This window comes from Physcomitrium patens, chromosome 11 (assembly GCF_059467195.1).
Source record: "Physcomitrium patens ecotype Gransden chromosome 11, ASM5946719v1, whole genome shotgun sequence".
NCBI lineage: Eukaryota > Viridiplantae > Streptophyta > Bryopsida > Funariales > Funariaceae > Physcomitrium > Physcomitrium patens.
Genome location: NC_143420.1, coordinates 72,501 through 78,379, shown reverse-complemented (window position 1 = coordinate 78,379; position 5,879 = coordinate 72,501). Strand labels below are relative to the sequence as shown.

At 42.1% G+C, this 5,879-nt stretch overlaps 1 pseudogene; it reads right to left on the bottom strand.

The window, feature by feature from the left end:
* Positions 1-4,050: 4,050 nt before the first annotated feature.
* The window catches only part of LOC149988073 (casein kinase 1-like protein HD16), a 4,874-nt pseudogene continuing 3,045 nt past the window's right edge, over positions 4,051-5,879 (bottom strand).

The window sequence follows — 5,879 nt, the reverse complement described above, 5'->3', positions numbered from 1 at the left end:
GTTATTATGCCGGTTGGGTTATGGCAGATGAGATATTTGGTTTTAGCTCGTGAAGATTTATCAAATCAAGTAGAAGGAAGAGCATTGAGGACGAAATCTACAGAGGGGATTTGTAGGTTTTTGCTTGAAGATGTCATTTGCTGCTACGGATGTGTAGGAAAAATCACTGCAGATCGTGGAGAATTAAATGCGCTAGAAGCTCGTAAGTTCTTTGAAAAATGTGGAATTAAACTATCACTGACTACTGCTTATAATCCAGAAGGGAATGCAAAAAGCGAACGCGGTCACCTACCGATTGTGAAAGCATTAGTTAAAGCTTGTAATGGGAAAGTTAAAGAGTGGCCACGGCTTTTGTCATTTGCATTATGGGCTGATTGAATAACACATAGTTCGGTGACAGGATATATGCTAGTAGAACTTATGACAGGTCAAAAACCAATTATGCCGATTGAAGAAAAGATACTTACTTGGAGTATACTACCATGGGAAGATGGATTGACAAGAGAAGAACTTCTGGCTATTAGGATTCGACAATTGGAGCAAAGAACGGAAGATGTCTAGATAGCATTGGAAAGGTTAAAAAGAGCAAGGTTACAAAACAAGGCGCGATTTGATAAGCAACATCGATTGAGACCAAAAGCAATCGAGGAAGGTGACTGGGTACTTGTTTATGACAATAGTCTGGATAATCAACATAGTACTTTGCGGAAATTTTCAAAACGTTGGTTTGGACCATATGTAGTAACAACTGTTCATGATAATGCGACTTACTCATTACGGGAGTTAGATCGTACAAAATTGAAAATACCGATTGCAGGGAAGCGAGTAAAAATATTTAAACAAAGACACGCAGAGATGAATATGGAAGACCTTAATGAAGGTACAGAGACTCCGCAGCAAGAAGATGAAAGTGATATGGATAATGAAGGTGACGAAGACGAACTGGACAAAGACGTAGGGGATATATTCTGAATCAAACTGCAATTTGGTAAATTGGTGCATACCGGAGGATGCACAGGTTCAGAGGGGGTGGATGTCGTGTTGTAACACGAGTATACAGTGAAAATAAAAAGAAAGAAGAATTTTATTAATATTCAGTTACCTCGAATATTGGGAGCATCGACCAACTCCAGTACAAATACTGAGTGGTCAGGTTCAGTCACTCCGTTACAGTCAGCCAGGGCATACTGAAATGCTCCATTCGATTCCAATAATGGGAGTCAGCAGGAAGGGAAAGGACCAATTCACGCGACGGGTGAGCCTAGTTCAAAGAGCCAATTGGATCTAATTTCGAGAATCCAATCCGGGTCATCTTACCCAATATGAGACCTGTATTGATCGGGCAACCCAATGCAGTCTAATTACGGGAAAATCCTGGTCTTACTACGGGCCTCAGCCAATCTGACACGAAGGACGAATTTGATCCAATTATGGGAACATCCGGGTCTTACTACTGGACTCTTATCCAATATGAGACCTGAATTGGTCGGGCGACTCAATGGGGACTCGAGTACGAGATTTCGATTCTGTTTCAGGCTGATCTATTCTCTGTGCCGTTTCAGGCAACGTTGTTTTCGGTAAATGGGTTTCTTAAAGGTAAAAATGGAGGAAAAAGCTCTGACGGCAGGAGCTAATTTTGAATCTAAGCTCTGACGATGGGAGCCAATTTCGGATCCAAGATGGAAGATTGAGGAAATTCAGAGGATAAGGTTAGGGGAGAGAATAAGTTTTTGGGAGAAGTTTTTGACAGGTATTGGAGAGGAGCTTCATGCTTCGGATCGGGGAAGAAAAGACAGAGAATTGGATTTTTCTTCTTCATAGAGTTTTGGGAAGATTGAGGCAATCGTTGCTGAAGTCAGTGTTGTAATGGTGAATCGGGATTTTTAATGAAGTGGGTGTGATCACTCCTGACTGTTTTGTGAAATCGAGTTAGGTTTGTGATTGAAGGATTAAAAGGGTGTCTATAGAATTGAGTATGTGGAGTGAATGAAAATTGTTGGATTAATCTGACGAGATAGTCAGTGGATACAAGATCGTAAGTACAAAGCGGTATCGGAGATTAGCAAATTGGGTTGTTCGGGGTTCTCTGTAACGTCTAGAGACCTACCGGCTGGGGCAAAAAGGACTTCGATAAGCAGTCGAAGGGTATCCGTATAGATTTACGATGTATTCTTGCAGTCGTTTATATTCTTGCAATCAAAAACTGATAGACTGCTTGACTATTGGCGAATCTCCATACTACCTTCTACGGCCAGACATCCGACGCGTTCTCGAGCAGGAAGCACGTAATATGACAACGGTGGCAGTATGGGATGGACGACGCCCTTCCTGTGCCTTTCCTTAGTGCGTGTGCATGTGCCCGATTTTTCGGTGCAAACCTAGTCGCAAGTGGGACCTCGTAGGTGATATTGAGTTCTATGAACCCGCATCTATGAATTCATAATTTTCACATCATGGTTACTTGCTCGTGTATTCGGCTCACAGTTTTGTGCTTCAGTTGATGTTTGAGTTAAGATAATTGTCAACTATCTACTTGTAATGGTTCAGATCCTTATAGAAATGGTAGTAGATGAAGGTGTTGGTATGGTTGAAGAAGGACGAGGAGGTCGCCTCTTGATTATGACTCATGGCACCTAAGGTAGAAACTCTCTCTCATTGAACATACATGGATTCTTTGTGCAAAAATCGTACTTTTTTAAATAGAGGTGTAGTGGTGGCATTGTTGAACTGGTATTTTTCTTCTACAGCTGGAACTGAAGTGCATCTCTAAGCGTTTTCAATCTTGATAATGAAATTCAAATGGCATCCAATAAGTAAGTTATTGCTATACAAAGGTGATATAGCGAGGGAGTTGTGTTTCACAATTGTATTCACCTCAATCCCCTACTGTTCACAACTGTCAAAACGGCCGGCTTTACTTAGTTTACGACTACTCCTGTGGCCAATTTCGATGATCTAAGATAAATGCTTTGCACTAGCCATCCCTTCTCATGACTTGAATCTCCACCGTGACAACGATAAGCAAGATGAACTATAGAAAGGAAGACTGCTCTGAACTGGGTGTTACACGTATGGTCAACCACTTCTCTCAGAGTTCACTTGTGTCTTTTGCTTTTGACACTACAGTTCCAAGCTCCTTCATTAAACCTTATTTTAGCCATATGACCTCATATATTTCTATGTATTCCATCTTCTTCTCCGACTAGCTGTAGGATACTTAGGTTTAGGAATAAAAATCCAGATCATCTCTTATTTGTAGAGTATACTTTGGACTTATAAATTGCCATTCGAAGCTTTTATTTTGAAGACTAAGAGTATAAATTGTGTATCCTAAACCAAGGTATTGATCTATTGTGAGATCATTAAATTTAGACACCACCATTTAAAACAAGTCTAGAAGCTTTGTGCAACTGATATGGTTGTGAGTGGATGGCTTGCATACTTCGTAGTAATCTTCGTCTTCGATCTTAATGTTCTTGTTGTTGAATCTTAACCGCATTGCTGAAGAGTAGGGCACAACCAGAACTTGTGCTTCCAACATCGAAAGGCATATTATAAAACGTGCCATAAGGAGGCGTCAGGACCCGGTCTGAAAAAATGTAGAGCAAATACGAAGGTCTCACGCTCCGATAGACATTTTTTAATCCCCTATCCGTCCCTCCACTCTGCTCCAAATTCACATCCAATTGGATATTGCAGTGCCAATAGCGATACGCTATATTCATTTCAGGTCTCATGCCATCGTGTTCATTGCCATCAACGCCAGTCATTGTCTCTGTCGTTACGTTGGGTGATTCCTTTATGTTTGCCAACCTACTAAAGTTTCTTCATATCATGCCCTAGAAAAGAGCAATGGTAGCAAGCAAAGGCGGCCAATTCTAATTGCCAGCCATGCAATTCTAATTGCCAGCCATACAATTCTAATTGGAAGATATGCATTGAGCTCTTGGCAGCCGATTCTAAATGAATTTACTCTTGGCAACCAATTCCAACTAGACCTGCTCTTGGTAGCTAATTCCAACTAGACCTGCTCTTGGTAGCTAATTCCAACTAGACCTGCTCTTGATAGTCGATTCCAATTGAACCTGCTCATAGCAACCAATTCCAACTAGACTTGCATTTGGCAGTCAATTCGAATTGAGCTTGCTCTTGGTAACCAATTCCAACTAGACTTACTCTTGGCAGCGATTCTAATTGAATCTGCTCTTGGTAGCCAATCCAAACTGAACCACCTCTTGGCAGCCAATTCCAATTGAATCCTACGCTTAGTATTATCAACGTTGGCATCGAGTTCAAATGTTCCAAATGTCACTGATGTGTCGACACCATCGACATCTCCTTATGTCCTTTAGTCCTTAAGCTTGCATCACTTACTGTAGCGTCGTTTTCAACATCCCACATTGCTCTCATGACATCGACTTACTTGTAAATGACCCCGCATTTTCTCCCATTCCTGAATCGACCCAGGCGATGGCAGATGCAACTCCAAGGGAGACAACGGAGGGCTCAATAGTACTGCGTATTGCTTGTACCTGACTATCGTCGACCTGGGTGATGAATTCTATGATGTCACACACCCAGCACCAGAGTTGGCCGAGCTCCAGTACCTTGACAAGTAGCTTGGATCGTGACTTATCGATGCTATGTCATAAGACAAGCTCTCATATCCAAACGTCCTATCGTAGCACGTCACTGTTCTAGCTTGCGATGATCCATTATAACTTCCTCCGCTCCGACCTCCCGTCGTCACTGCTTGTGCCGTTGCAGGCAGCACTCGAAGCTACTTCAGCGTGTATTTAAAAAATACACATCCAAATGATGATAATTCTGCCCATCTTTTCATGGTTGTATCTAGTATCGAGCCGGATGCAGCCAACACTCGAACACTCTGTATGTAAACTTGTAGGCATCGCCTCTTCGAGAGCTTTTCTTTCAAAAGTCCAAATATATCATTCCCGAATAGTGGTATTGCCACGGATCGCAATGCTTAGCTTTGTCGCTTGGATGGACAAACAAGCACTCTATTCAATCATGGATCCTCTCCCTCATCTATCGCTTTAACTTGAATTCAAACATCCACAATTAGTTGACCCATATATGTCCACCACCGGCTATGCCTCCTCGTCCTTGTTGTTTGTTGGCAGAAACTTATTGAATAGTACATGAAAAAGTGTCGATGACCCCAGTGACAATTCCCTGATCCTCCAGCGACGACGTCAATCTCAAGCTCAACCCTCGTAGGGCCGCTTAACTCGCTCTATTTCTCGCTTCCTATTCCTTGCTTCAATCAACGATTCCTTATCCAGCATCGAAAATCCTAAGAACTCACCCCTCGACACCGACAAGCTTGACGGGCTCAAAAAAAAAGTGTTGAATGCGTGCAACCGTACGCTCTTCCTGCCCCTCAAGTTCTGGCTCCTTTGATACATCCCACCCAATGCGCTATCTACAAGAACCTCATTGACAAGACCCCGACCTTGAGCTTTCCTGACTCACATTTTGAAGCTTACAAATTGTGTCATCCTTTGTTGTGTTCGGTGTGAGAAGCATGCAACATCTTCCTTCATTGCATGTCATGCATGCAGGTGGATGCTTTTCGTTTTAAGTTTATTTTCCATCTCCATGATATTAGACTAGAAACTTTTTCACTAGGATATGGTTTTGTACAGAGTCGAGTTATGGAAATCAATTGAAGTTCTAGAGGGAGGACTTGATTCTCATGTTGGCCACACTACGTTTGAATAGATTACATTGGGTGTAATTATAGAATCGTATGGTATGACATCTGTTCAACCTTGGTCATCTCATTGAGCCTAGTATACAATCTGTCGACCTCCGCCAATTGGAAACCATACATACATACACACACATACACACAC